This window comes from Capra hircus, chromosome 12 (genome assembly GCF_001704415.2).
Source record: "Capra hircus breed San Clemente chromosome 12, ASM170441v1, whole genome shotgun sequence".
In the NCBI taxonomy this organism is placed as follows: Eukaryota; Metazoa; Chordata; class Mammalia; order Artiodactyla; family Bovidae; genus Capra; species Capra hircus.
This window is the reverse complement of record NC_030819.1, coordinates 13351334-13366493: the sequence shown is the minus strand read 5'-3', so window position 1 is coordinate 13366493 and position 15160 is coordinate 13351334. Positions and strand designations below refer to the sequence as shown.

General features: G+C 41.6%; 1 protein-coding gene and 1 non-coding gene across 2 annotated transcripts in view; one reads left to right on the top strand and one right to left on the bottom strand.

The window, feature by feature from the left end:
- The window catches only part of CLDN10 (claudin 10), a 98602-nt gene that overhangs the window by 41181 nt on the left and 42261 nt on the right, over positions 1-15160 (top strand). The gene's annotated exons all lie outside the window — the stretch shown is intronic.
- On the bottom strand, positions 7545-7616 carry TRNAF-GAA. Its single transcript has one exon. It is a non-coding gene; the product is annotated as a tRNA-Phe (tRNA).

Below are 15160 nucleotides of genomic sequence, written 5' to 3'. Positions count from 1 at the left end.
TCTCTGCTCAGCTCGCTCACTCAGTCTTCTCCCAGCGGTTTCCTCCACCCTGTTTTTGTCCACCTCTGACTCCTTGCTCATTTCTCCTGCCCCATCCCCTGGCTCCCCTTTCTCCTCCTCACACACGACTACCCTTAGAGCTTCCTGATTGTAAAATGCTGATCTTCCAGGTGTGCTGGTGTGTGTTTAACAATGTGGGGATGGGGTAGGCATGGAGGACTGATTCGTAATGATTGCCAGTCTCCGTGGTGTAAATACTCACACCTCAGCAGATTGCAAACTTCCAATGATATATTGTGAATGGCCTCTCAAAATTCCTATAATGTTGACTATGGCCAAGCTTTCCTAAGCGTTCGCAAGTGATCCAGCACACCACTTCTGATATGAAGAGTCACATGGAATGTGGTAGTGTTCCTTCCCTTCCCCTTGGGGGAGAAGCTGGAATTAAATGGATAGTCTGTCTTACAAGTGAAGATGTTCTCAGGGGATGACATTTGAATTTTGTTTTTGCCTACCCCTGTGATCTCAGCTCTACAGAGAGGAATTGAACCCCCACTCCCTGTAGTGGAAACTTGGAATCTTAATTCCTGTACCACCAGGGAAGTCCCTGAAATTTAAAATTTTTTAACTTTGAGTTTTGCTTTGGCTATTCTTCCCTTTCCTCATCAATGTGCATGTTCACCCTGCCCTTTTTAGAAAACGTCTGTGATTTTCCTGACCCCTCTCTGCACACTTGAATGTTTATGAATTCATTCCTTATTTTGCAGATCCTTGTCTTTTGCACAAAAACATCAGCTCTTTGTGCTAGTATCACTTAGAGAATATTTATTCTGTTTTCTTAGATTGATCATAAACTTCTTAGGGGTAAGGATCTTATCTCTACACATGATTGACTCTTAAACATTTGATTGACTGCTTATCTGTAAGCCCGTCTCTGGTTTGCCTTATCCTAATCTTTCCTAGGCCCTGCATTTAAAAAATTATGTTCCTGGCTTAACATTAAGCCATATGTATAAATCTTTTACATAGAAGGAAATGTATACGTAATCACATAATTTTACATAATCACGTAAAATGTCTTTGCACATTAGAGTCATTTGATGTTGGTAAATTCATAAATTACTTTGCAGGGAAATCAAAGGGATCAGATACACTGGTTCATTGGAGGTTTCCCTCTGTCACTGACTGCCTTGCTACCTGGGGCAAGGTATTCAGGCCTCAGGCCTGCAGCTGACAAAAGGGGGATAATTAGAAAACTTTCAGGGTGTTGGAAAGATTATGTCAGCTAAAAAATGTGTAGTATGGACTTTCCCAGTGGTCCAGTGGTTAAGAATCTGCCTGCTAAAGCAAGGGACACGGGTTCAATTCCTGGGCCAGGAAGATTCGACATCCAGTGGGGCAGCTAAGCCCATGCACCATAGCTACTGAGCCCGTGTGCCCTAAAGCCCACGCTCCACAACAAGAGAAGCCACCACAGTGAGAAGTCTTCCCACCACAGCTAGAGAAAGCCCTCACACACAGCAAAGAAGACGCAGCATGGCCAAAATTAAACAAATTTTAAAAATATATAGTCTTTGAACTCTAGTGTAAAAGTGAATATGATATATCTATCAAGCATAAAAATTTTATAGACATTAAAACATTTTACACGGCAGGGAACATTTGTTCAAACTCAGTGCTTCTTGGAACTGCTACAAAATGTAGGATTTGACAACCAGTTTTACAAGAACCGGGTCCAGTCCCTTCACACATCTAAAAGTCAGACAACCGTAAGAACCCCGAGCAGCATTAAGTGAAGTGAGATATTATAAACACAGATTAGTGTCATTTGTCCAAGCCATTGTGAGGTTTTCTTTAGATTAAAAAAAAAGCAAAACAGATGATAGAATGGCAGAGAACAAAAAGGTAAGAGGAAAAAATTGCCTGAAACAAGGAGGCCTTTCAAACCTATGTCTGTTTATTAATAGAAACAAATATTGAGAAATGTGGGTGATGTGAAGCAAACTTTTTCAGAGAAAAGCATTCCTTCCTGCCAGAGTGTTCTGCAGTAGACAGGGATGAGAGAAAGAGGTGAGGAGTCTCTTGGTGTTTCAGAGGCCAACAGTGTGTGCATGCTCAGCTGCATATGACTCTTTGTGACCCATGGACTGTAGCCCCCCAGGCTCCTCTGTCTGTGGGATCTCCCAGACAAGAATACCAAAGTGGGCTTCCATTTCCATCTTCACCAGATCTTCCCGACCCAGGAATCGAACTCACATCTCTTGCATCTCCTGCATTGACAGGTGGATTCCTTACCACTAGCACCAGCAGGGCAGCCCACAGTAGATTTAGGAAAAAGCATTTACTGTAAAGATTCATTCTTCCTCCCTTCCTTCCTCCCTCTCTCTCTCCCCTCTTCCCCTCCTTCCCCCCATTCCTTCTTTCTTTATTTTTATGGAAATGGGAGCAACATGCTTGTCCAACATGACTTAAAGGGAGAGATGGGCAAATGCAGCAATGGTGGAGGTCTTAACTCTCTTTGAGGTAGGTGATTTCATCCAAGGACAGTAGCTTAGTTTCTGCCACAGAGGATGATGTCCTGGGAATTTCCCAGAGGCCCATCCACCCCTAGATACCAGGTGTCATCTTCTCTCTGCCACTTCCACCACCTGTACTTTGAGGTGAGCTGGGCAGAGGTGCTTCTGTGTCTGGGCTCCGAGTGCCTACAGGATTACTTAGGAGAACAGGATGAACCAGAACACAGAAGCTTGAGCTTTCTGCACAGAGAAAGTGCCTAAAGTGTTTTATCAATACCTGATGCACATTCAGTGTTTTATTAACTGGAATGAGGAAATTTCCTATCATTGTACCGGTCCTTAGAGTTCAAAATCAAGAGCTCCTACATTATTTATCACTCGATAGATATGTGAGTACCCGCTATCTGCCAGGCACTGTGCTGGATATGGACTTATAGTGTGAAAGTGGAGTTGCTCAGTCGTGTCCGACTCTTTGCGACCCCATGGACTGTAGCCTACCAGGCTCCTCCGTCCATGGGATTTTCCAGGCAAGAGTACTGGAGTTGGTTGCCATTTCCTTCTCCAGAAGATCTTCCCGACCCAGGGATTGAACCCAGGTCTCCAGCATTGTAGGCAGACGCTTTACCGTCTGAGCCACCAGGGAAATCTGAGATTTACATTTTACAACAACAAAAGGCAGACATGGTCTACACTGAAGAGTGGCTTGTTTCCTGGTTAACACAAAGACTGAAAATCATTCCACCTGAAAAATTCAAACCACAAATTCATTCCTTCCATACAACACCCTCTAACTCCTGTTACACTTTCAGCCCTTCCTTCTTCCACACCCGCCCTGCCTGACGTCCTAACTCCTTCTTGGCCTTCTGAATTTTAAAAGCAGTAAAATTAAAAAATTTGTTCTGAAATAAGAAAATAATTTTTTTTTTTACTTAAGAGAGCTAAGAAAAGTAAAAGGCTTGGGAAAAAACCTTTGTGTGTGACATGAGCACTTGACATTAACTAATAAATATTTATTGAAAACATAATTGATAAGAATTGGGCTAGGGCTGAGATAGACCCTCCTTCCTAGACCATATATTCTGAGAGACATTCAGTACTTTTTTCCCCTTTGAAAAGAAGCACTAAAACTAGGTTCTCTAAAACCCCCATATTGAAGAAACTTTCTTATGAAAATGATGCTGTGTCTCTTGTTCCAGTAACCAGTTATTGTGGTCCTTGTTGGCCACAATGCAGACAACGTGTGCAATATTGCTATTTGACACATTTTTCAAATATTCAACTTCCTGGAAGAAAAATACATAAAGGAGGGCCTGGAGGTTGTTGTTTTTGTTGTTTGTTTGTATTGGGTAAGGAGGGGTGAACAGGCTATCTTGAACAGGGAGATCTTGAAGTGGTGTTTATATAGAACCCTTCCTTGCAGGAATAATAGGAGCTGATCTGTCAGATAAGTGCATTCCTAATACCTATTGTCTGGGGAAAATAAGCAGGTATCCCAAGCTGGCTTGTTTTTTAAAGTTTTTTTTTTTTTTTTAAAGTGAAGATTTGATGTATACCATGGGAGAAAGGGAGGGGGGTAGGAGGAGTTGGGAGATTGGGGTTGACACATATACACTATTGATACTCTATCTAAAATAGATCATTATTGAGAACATACTGTACGGCGCAGGGAACTCTACTTAGGACTGAATGGGAAGGAAGTCCAAAAGGGAAGCGATGTATGTGTATGTGTGTCTGATTCATTTGCTGTGCAGTAGAAACTAACACATTATAAAGCAACTATACTCCAATAAAAATTAATTAAAAAATAAAATGAGCTCCATTTTATAGCTTCAAGATAATGTGTTAAAATAGCCAAATAAATAGTTGCTATAAATGTATGTTGATCAAACAGTGGGAACGCAGTAATAGAGTATTTCTCACTTGTATCAGTTGGCCCATTATCATGATATCCGTACAGTATCATTACACTCTAAATCTTCAGATAGATTAAACAGCATCATAAAAATATAAGAAACAACATGCAAATGCCCGGAGATCCAACCAGTCCCTCCGAAAGAAAATAATCCTGACTATTCATTGGAAGAACTGATGCTGAAGCTGAAGTTCCAATTTGATGCGAAGAGCCAACTCATTGGAAAAGACCCTGATGCTGGGAAAGATTCAAGGCAGGAGAAGGGGACGACAGAGGATGAGATGGTTGGATGGCATCACCGACTGAATGGACATGAGTTTGAGCAAACTCTGGGAGGTGGTGAAGGATGGGGAAACCTGGCGTGCTGCAGTCCATGGGGTTGCAAAGAGTTACTGAGTAGATGAACAAGAGAGAATGCAAGTGCAACTCTCTGAGATCTTTGACCATCATAGCTTGAGGCAGAAAGGATTCACAGAGAAGGCACAGCAGCCTTCAGGCTTGTGTTTACTGTAGACACACCTTCAAATGAATGATTGCGTTTGGGGAGCCATTATTTTGTTAATGCTCTCAAGTTCTTTTTTTTTTTTTACTTCTTCTGAAATAAAAAAGAATAATGTTTTTACCAAAAATATTTACCAGTAGATGGGAAACTTAAGTGATTCCCAAAGAAAACCGATTTCCAAAAACCCATAAAGCCTCTATTATTAGGCAAACAAACACTATACAGAGATCCCGTCCCTCTGCCATTCTCAAGAACCCCTTTGGGAGTGGCAACAAAACACACTGAGAAAGTAACTTCGGGGTCTGGGTGTGCATAGGGTGCCAAGGGGAAGACTGTCTCCTGCGGGCTTCATCCATATGTTATAAATCCTTTACTATATAAATTAAGAAATTAATCGGAACTTTTGGTGGGGTTGGGAGAGATTTCTTTCTGCCAGATATATGGCTAACCACATCTACTAACCACAGGCAATATTTATCCATAAAGTCATTTGTGATGAAACCATTCTCTAGGTTAAAAGATCATTTTCTCCCTTCCTCCCTCCCTCCCTCCCTTCCTGCTTTTCCACCTTTCTTTCTTCCTTTTTTTTCATGAACTTTATCTGCTTATCTTTGTGCTGGGCCTCCGCGGATACGAGCTGGCTTTCTCTAGTTGCAACGAGAGGGAGCTCCTCTTTGCTGTGGGGTGTGGCCTTTTCACGGCAGTGGCTTCTCTTGTTGGGCAGCACGGGCTCTAGGGCTTCAGTAATTGTAGCATGCAGGCTTAGTAGTTGTGGTGCATGGGCTTAGTTGCCCAGTGGCTTGTGGGATCTTCCCAGCCCAGGGGTCGAACCCATGTCCCCTGCATTGGCAGGCGAATTCTCAACCAATGAACCACCAGGAAAGCCCAATGAACTTTTACTGAGCATTTACTCCTGTACTATGCTAGGAGCTGGAGGTGCAGACAGGAATGTGGCAGCCCTTGCTCTCTGAGATCTCTTTCCAGAGACAAACAAATAATAGGACCATGAAGCCATGAACACATACTGACCTTGAGGATCTGGTGATGGAAGAAGATGGAGTCATGGGGGAAAAGTTAATCATTAAATTGAACCTTAAAAGATTAAAAATTATAGAAAATTGTCAACGAGACAAGTGGAGAATAACTGATCTAGGCAGAAACTAAAATACACTCTATTTTTTTCTCATAAAGTTATAAATAGGTATAATATTCATAATTGTGCTAATCTTTCCTGGGAAGATATTAGGAACCTTAGCTCAGACATTTAGACAGTTTGAACATACCCAATATTCAAAATCACATTTTAAAGTCTTTACATGCTTCCTCTTTCCAAAAGAATGTCAAAGCAGCTTATAAAATATATAATATAAAAGAAAGCATGAATAGATGAGGCAAGAAATGTAAGAATGTTCCTAAATATTAGGAATATAAAATAAAGCTTACAGCCTGCATGCCATGGGTCTTTGACAGTTATTGGAGATGGTCAGCAAACAGAATCTCAAGTCTCCTTCTTACCATACGGTGAACATAATCAGGCACGATAATCATAGAGTCCATAAAATAAAATCCCACCAGAGTTTCTCCCACAAATATGTTAAGAGGACCATAGTGGAGCGTGATGGTTTTGCTGCCTGGCGCCCATCCACTCTTACTCTGAAAACTAAACATAATTTTACTCTCGGAGTGCCATCTTCTACTCACCCATGACCTACGTGCATCTTCTGGATTTGACTCCAACCTCCCCCTTGACCAGAGGTTCAATAGTGACTCAGACAAGACTATTGCGTGCACTGCATTTGGCTATAGGGATTGGTTTGGAGATAAGCATGTGACCTAATCAGAGCTAATCTGGACCCAGTCAGACCATGTGGACTTCTGGAAAGAGATTCTGAACTTGAACATGAGAAAGCGTGAGTCTTGGAGCTGCCGCTGAAGCTATTGAGAAATCTCAAGAGCAGAGCTTATCTGAGAATGGGGTCAAGATAAAATGAGAGAAAGTAAATCCTGCTGACATCTTCTGTGCATGGATCTAACCATCCTTGAAGCACATTTAGACTTTTCAATTCCATGAGCCAATAATTTCCAATTTTGCTTTAGCCAGTTTGTGCTGGACTGTTTATTATCTAATGATATTATATGGTGGAGCAGAAAACATTTCCAACAAAGTCATTATAGTAAACACACAAGATCTGTAAAACTTCCTCATACCCTCAGCACAACCTAATTGCTAAATGCCAAAGCTTAGCAAAGGGTTTCCCTGGTGGCTCAGCAGTAAAGAATTTGCCTGCAAGGCAGGAGCCACAGCAGATGTGCATTCAGTCCCTGGGCGGGGAAGATTCTCTGGAGGAGGGCATGGCAACCCACTCCAGTATTCTTGCCTGGAGAATCCCATGGACAGAAGAGCCTGGCGGGCTACAGTCCATAGGGTTGCACAGGGTCAGACAGGACTGAAGTGACAACATACACACAAAACATATCAAAGTGAAAGTGAAGCCGCTCAGTCGTGTCCGACTCTTTGCGACCCCATGGACTGCAGCCCACCAGGCTCCTCTCTCCACGGGATTCTCCAGGCAAGAGTACTGGAGTGGGGTGCCATTTCCTTCTCCCGGGGATCTTCCCAACCCAGGGATCGAACCCGGTTCTCCCGCATTTCAGGCGGACGCTCTAACCTCTGAGCCACCAGGGAAGCCCTAAAGTCAGTTCTAAATGGAACCAAAGCAACGCGGACCCAAATGATAATGCTGATGTGAGCCAAGAATATAAATACACTTAACATTCTTCACAACACTGCCAACGAATATTCTATCTTGACACTACAATTACAATATGAAGCGAGAGTCTTCTAATGGGATTTAAGTGTAGCTATATCAAATTGCCAACATCCAATGGATCATCAAAAAAGCAAGAGATTTCCAGAAAAGCATCTCTTTCTGCTTTATTGACTATGCCAAAGCCTTTGACTGTGTGGATCACAAGAAACTGTGGAAAATTCTGAAAGAGATGGGAATATCAGACCACCTGACCTGCCTCTTGAGAAACCTATATGCAGGTCAGGAAGCAAAAGTTAGAACTGGACATGGAGCAACAGACTGGTTCCAAATAGGGAAAGGAGTATCTCAACACTGTATACTGTCACCCTGCTTACTTAACTTATATGCAGAGTACATCATGAGAAACGCTGGGCTGGAGGAAGCACAAGGTGGAATCAAGATTGCCAGGAGAAATATCAATAACCTCAGAGATGCAGATGACACCACCCTTATGGCAGAAAGTGAAGAAGAACAAAAGAGCCTCTTGATGAAAGTGAAAGAGGAGAGTGAAAAAGTTGGCTTAAAGCTCAACATTCAGAAAACGAAGATGGTGGCATCTGGTCCCATCACTTCATGGAAAATAGATGGGGAAACAGTGGAAACAGTGGCTGACTTTATTTTTCTGGGCTCCAAAATCACTGCAGATGGTGACTGCAGCCATGAAATTGAAAGACGTTTACTCCTTGGAAGAAAAGTTATGAACAACCTAGACAGCATATTAAAAAGCAGAGACATTACTTTGCTGACAAAGGTCTATCTAGCCAATGCTATGGTTTTTCCAGTAGTCATGTATGAATGTGAGAGTTGGACTATAAAGAAAGCTGAGTGCCAAAGAATTGATGCTTTTGAACCGTGGTGTTGGAGAAGACTCTTGAGAGTCCCTTGGACTGCAAGGAGATCCAACCAGTCCATCCCAAAGGAAATCAGTCTTGAATATTCATTGGAAGGACTGATGCTGAAGCTGAAACTCCAATACTTTGGCCACCTGATGCGAAGAGCTGACTCATTGGAAAAGACCCTGATGCTGGGAAAGATTGAGGGCAGGAGGAGAAGGGGACAACAGAGGATGAGATGGTTGGATGGCATTACCGACTCAATGGACATGGGTTTGGATGGACTCCGGGAGTTGGTGATGGACAGGGAGGCCTGGCATACAGCAGTTCACGGGGTTGCAAAAAGTTGGACGCGACTGAGCGACTGAACTGAACTGAACTGAATACCATATTACCAATTAAGAGATAGAGTGTAAGCTTTGATAATCAATGAATACTCTCTTACTAGACAGAACAGACAGCTGGCCCTCCATATCCATGGAATCTGCACCTGTGGATTATACCAATCTCAGATCGAGAATATTAAAAAACAATTCCAGAAAGTTCTAAAAAGCAAAACTTGAATTTGCTGCATGCCAGAAACCATTTACATAGTATGTACATAGTTGTATTTACAACTATTTACATGGTATTTACACTGTATTAAGTATTATAAGTAATCTAGAGATCCTATAAAGTATACTGGAGGATGTGCATAGGTTATATGCAAATACTACACCATTTTATATGGGTCTTGAGCGTCCTTGGATTTTGTATCTGCATGGGTCCTGAAACCAATCTCCTTCAGATATTGAGAACAACTGCGTTTCTGGAGTCAGCCTTCCAGAGTTCAAATTCCTTTTCCGTCACTTATTAGCTTCAGTTTTCTCACCTGAAAAATGGAGATTATTGTATCACCTGCCACAGAGTTGCTATGAGGACAGAATGAGTAAGTGATGTGGTTGTAAAGTGACTTGAATCATGCCAAGAACACAGCACTCAAAAAATGTTGTAAAACCATTACTTTACCATTATCACATCCTTACAAAGAATCCTTTAAGGGCAAGACCACTCAAACATTTTCCGTTCCACACTTTGTTGTCGTCCAGTCACCTCCTTGCGACCTCAGGGACTGTGGAATGCCAGGCTTCCCTGTCCCTCACCATCTCCCAGAGTTTGCTCAAATTCCACTCTAACACCACCCCCCAAAATGGATGACCTAGTCCCCAAAGTTCTGTCATAGATCATATCCCTAGTCATTTCCACGGGAACATTTACAAAGCCTAGACTTACCAATGGCAACCATGAAGGGAAAATGCCACCCACAGAACATCTGATTTTCGGGAAAGCAGCTTCCTGATGACACAGATGTAAGACAGAGTAGCCGCAAAATGGACCCCACGTAACACAATCAGGATAAAGTGACCAGAGTTATAGAACTGCTGGGAGATGTTAGTCAGAAAAAAAATGTTTTCGTTTTAGGATGTGATCTGATATCATATTTCTGACAATAATTAAATAACTGAATCCGTTGTTGAGGCCGCCACGAGTACGTGACAGCCACCGGCAGATCCACGTGACACTGGGTGCATTGCTTAATCTCACTACCCCTCAGTCTCCTGGGGGTCACAGGGCACGTCTGCCAGGTGCTTAGCACGGTGGCCCGGACCCAACACAAGCTCATCCAAGCTCAGTGTCTCAGGCGGAGACTGAGTCTTCTTGCACAGAACAGAAATCACAGCAAACGGCGTCTGCAACCTCTGGCGTTTCTTTTTTCTCTCCATACACAAGAAATCTGAAGGTTGGTGGCTCAAGACTGGCCCGGAAGCTTGAAAAGGCAGAAGCCAGGTCTCTGTGACTCTCTGGGCCTTCCTCTCACCTATGGTCACCGGATGGCTGCCATAGCCATCACACCTACACTGCAAGCTTTAAGCAGGAGCGGGAATGTTTAAGGTCTATTCATTTTGTAGTAGGGGGAGAATTGATATGACAGGTTTCACTGCAGTTAGCTCCAGTACTCTTGCCTGGAAAATCCCATGGACAGAGGAGCCTGGTAGGATCGGACACGACTGAGCGACTTCACTTTCACTTTTCACTTTCATGCATTGGAGAAGGAAATGGCAACCCACTCCAGTGTTCTTGCCTGGAGAACCCCAGGGACGGGCGAGCCTGGTGGGCTGCCATCTTTGGGATCGCACAGAGTCGGACATGACTGAAGCGACTTAGCAGCAGCAGCAGCAGCAGCAGCAATTTATCACACCAGATCTTCTTAATAGCCATGGAGGCAGGCATGGGAAATGGCTCCATTTTACAGATGTGGAAACTGAGACGAAAGAGGTGAAGAAATCTACCCAACGCCATACAGTCATAAGTGGCAAAAACAGGCTTCTGACTCAGGCTACCATTCTCCCAGCTCTTAGTTGGTAACCCTTTTCAGCATACTATACTGCCACAGGGGACAATCCTTTGTCAGAGGCACTTGGATGAGTTTTAAGACTATAAAGGGGCCAGTGGAAGATAATATCATTACATGTGAATTAAGGTACTGTGCTGTGAAATACTCTGAGAGTCTAGGTGAAGAGGGCAGCGAGGGGTAGAACTTACAGATTAAGATGGGAGGTAAATGAGAATCATACATGAACCATCTACAAAGTCATCGACGAAAATCAGATAGTATAAGCAGATGAAAATCTAAAGAGCAGAGAAAAAGTTGTAACTATGCCTCTGCTTTCCTTCAAAATATAGTTTGAAGAATAATGTGTATGTGTGTGCACATGTGCATAGATGAACATGCATTCATGTGTGTATCCACATGCCTGATAATAGACACAATCATGTGAATAAAATCAGAAGTAACACCAGATTGTGTTCTAGATTAATAAAAGCTTTCAGCCCAAGTAGATAGATTTTTGCACAAAATATTCTATATTAAAATAGATTTCCTATATGGTATGTTATATATACATGATTTAAGCAACTTTTAATATTTAAATATATATCTTGTATGAAATGACCCCACAGTAACAAAATCCATTTTTGTGTATTTTAAAAGAAGGGTAAAAAAAAAGAGGACTATTACAGAAACTATCATAAAAATTAACCTTCCTGATATCAAAGTTTAATCAAAGCATTTCGTCAGTGATGAAAACAACTAGCATGATAGAAAGAATGGTAGACATTTTAACCTAAGAAATCACCTGGAGCGGAATAGTGGTTTCATTTTTTGTTTTCTCGTCTGTAAAATGGGGATATTTGCCTCAGAGTTGTTTTGAGAATTAGATTTAATAATGTTTACAAAGTCCTTAGCATAGTATCTGGCATATACAGAATATCCAACGTTAGTAAATTTCCTTTTTTCTGTAAATCGATTTAATTTTTCTTATCTTTAAAGAATTGGCAAAAAGTTCTCAAATGCAGGCATTAGGATTTTTATTTTAAAGCATTAAGTTATTTAATAAGGTTGAGATTCCAAAAGGTTTATCTTCTTACTTACTCTGCTGCTGCTGCTGCTAAGTCACTTCAGTCGTGTCCGACTCTCTGCGACCCCAGAGACGGCAGCCCACCAGGCTCCCCCGTCGCTGGGATTCTCCAGGCAAGAACACTGGAGTGGGTTGCCATTTCCTTCTCCAATGCATGCAAGTGAAAAGTGAAAGTGAAGTCCCTCAGTTATGTCCGACTCCTAGCAACCCCATGGACTGCAGCCTACCAGGCTCCTCCGTCCATGGGATTCTCCAGGCAAGAGTACTGGAGTGGTTTGCCATTGCCTTCTCCATCTTACTTACTCTAATGACTACTAAAAGGAAAGCTAGGCTTAGAAATAATTCCATGGATATATTTTGTAAAATTAAACTGCAACATTACTTCTCTAAGTTTCAAAACATACTTATTTTAATGCTACAATTGCCTTGGAATTTAAACACTACTGTCCGTTTTTATGAGGCAAGAAAACAAAAATTACTCATACTATAGAACTTTAACAAACTGTCACTGCCTCTTGGTTACATCATGGTACCTACTTGTGCTTAAATCCTGTGAGTGCCAACTTGACCTCTCAGTGGTCAGGGTCCATATGAAAATTATCATTAGGCATAAATGCTTCAGCCAGTTCCTATTACTTTATACAAAGCAGGGAGTTCTGTTCCAGTAAGAGCTGAATCTCCTAAGATTTCCTTTAATCTCAGTAGTAACCTTCAGGTTGCATGTTCAGTCACTCAGTCGTGTCCGACTCTGCAACCCTATGGACTACAGCCCTCCAGACTCCTCTGTCCATGGGGCTCTCCAGGCAAGAATACTTGTGGGTTACCGTTTCCTTCTCTTGGGGATCTTCCAGACCCAGGGATCGAACCCATGTCTCCTGTATTGCAGGAGGATTCTTTACCACTGAGCCACCTGGGAAGCCCAATCTTCGTGTTACAGACCTGGAAACTCAACAGATACTATTAAAATCTCTTCTTGCTTTGCTTATGGATTTATTTCTTCAACCAGTAAGTTAGAGATGCTTTCTTTTCCAGTGATTGGAAATGTTTCCATCAGATTTCATGAAATATTTCTTCCATGGCAAGTGAGATTTCCAACTAATTGGAGTAAGCATCCTTCTGTCAAAAGAATGTGCCATGTTTCACAGAAAACAGGACTTGAAAGGAGTTGTTAGGAAACATTAGCCTTATTAATATTTTATTTTTGTTGCTGTCAAGGGCACTGGGAACTCCAGTCTTTCACAGAGGAATTCCTAGCTTCTAAGTGAGCCTGCCTCCAGGCTGGAATAATTTAGTCACCTGACTTTCCTGTAACTTTTATTATTTTTGGCTTTGTGAAGCAGCATTCATGCACAAATGGCCCTTTTCCATGCCCTGAAAGTTCTTTTGGAGGACACTGAAAATCTTTTTTCTTTTTCTACTTCTCTGCATGAAGTGTGAAAAAATCGCTGATCATACCCAGGGATCATATACTAATAATAAATACAGTTGGGATTCTGATTTTGTTATTATTTGTTGCAAATAGTTTTGGGTTTAACATTGTTGTTTCTTGGTTTAGCATGAGATAGCTGTCCCTTAAAACAAACTGATTAGATCTGATCATTTGGTACTGTTTTTGATAATTATGGTAAAGAAAACATTGTAAATTATCCTAGAGTCAAATCCACTTAAATTGTTATCGAAGGTCACTTGCACTATTTAAAACATTGAGTTCGTTACACTTAAAAAAGATACTAGGAGTGCATAAATTTCATATATGAAACGACAGGCCACATTCATATAATGATTTTCAATGTCCATTCACATCAACTAGAAAGTGTGTTATTTCAAAGCACTTATATTTGTTTGTTCTTGAAAACTGGAGGGAGGCAGGGAGCATCAGAAAGTTTCCACAATTTCTCCAGAGTTATTTAAATTCACTTCCTGTACAATGAAGGCCCTATGACATTTCCAGAGCTGCTATTTATTTGGGGATGTGAGGGATGTTAAAATTCTTTGTGCTTAAACCACAATATTTATGAGTAGCATGAGACAAAGACGCGGGGCAGGGTATCAGTGGTCAGGCAATCCTTACCGGAAGGAAAGAGGCTATTGCATTACCGGAGTCGAGGGCAGGCAAATCCACCCGGGTTGGCAAGCTGGGTAGAGGCTGCCAAGAAAGACTGACATCTGTGTTCCCTCTCTGAAGGAACAACATGTCTCTGTCTTCTCACGCAAAGGGGAGCTTATGAGTTCACACACTCGTTACACCCTTTTACACAAAGGAGAATGCCTGCTACACGGATGTTCAATGAAAACAGCTCGTATGTCTCAACCATCTCATACTATTTATTTCTGACTATTCTATCTGTATGTTTCACTGCAGTTACTTCCCTGAACTCACTGTCTTAACAGTGCGTGCGTGCTCAGTCGTGTCCTTTGCTACCCCATGAACTGTAGCCCACCGGTTTCCTCCATCCATGGGATTTTCCAGGCAAGAATACTGTGGCGGGTTGCCATTTCTTTCTCTAGGGGATCTTCCCAACCCAGGGATCAAACCCTGGTTTCTTGCGTCTCCAGCATTGTAGGCAGATTCTTTACCACTGAGCTACCTGGGGAGCCCAATATCTCATTGTAATAGGAACAAAGAATTACTTTCTTTTTTTCTTTTTTCTTGAGGTATAATAGTTTCAGATGCGTGACATAATGACTCGAATTTGTATACGTTGTAAATGATGTCCATAATACATCTAGTTAACATCCATCCCCATATATCGTTTTCCTTCATACCTTTCTTTCTTTAAAAATAGAAAATAGAGAAAATCACTTATCTAAGTTCATATACTAAATTCCTAGAAACATCCCTTGCCCTTCAACCGCTTTACTCTTACGGTAAGTGAAAAGCGATTATCTCAATTACATATTAAAATATGGTGAACTTCAAATTAGAATATAACAGGGGTAACCTCGTTCTTTATTTTGCATTCTAAGGCCGTTTTCATTTTCAGATGAGGATTTCAATATATTTAATGACCAATATGAAAGTGTTCCTGGTGAATTTAAGGTTTTTGCTTCATTTTAGGAAGAATACAGAGATGAAGCAGGGAGGTTAACAAAGTAAAATGAGAAGTTATTTAAGCAAGAATACACTCT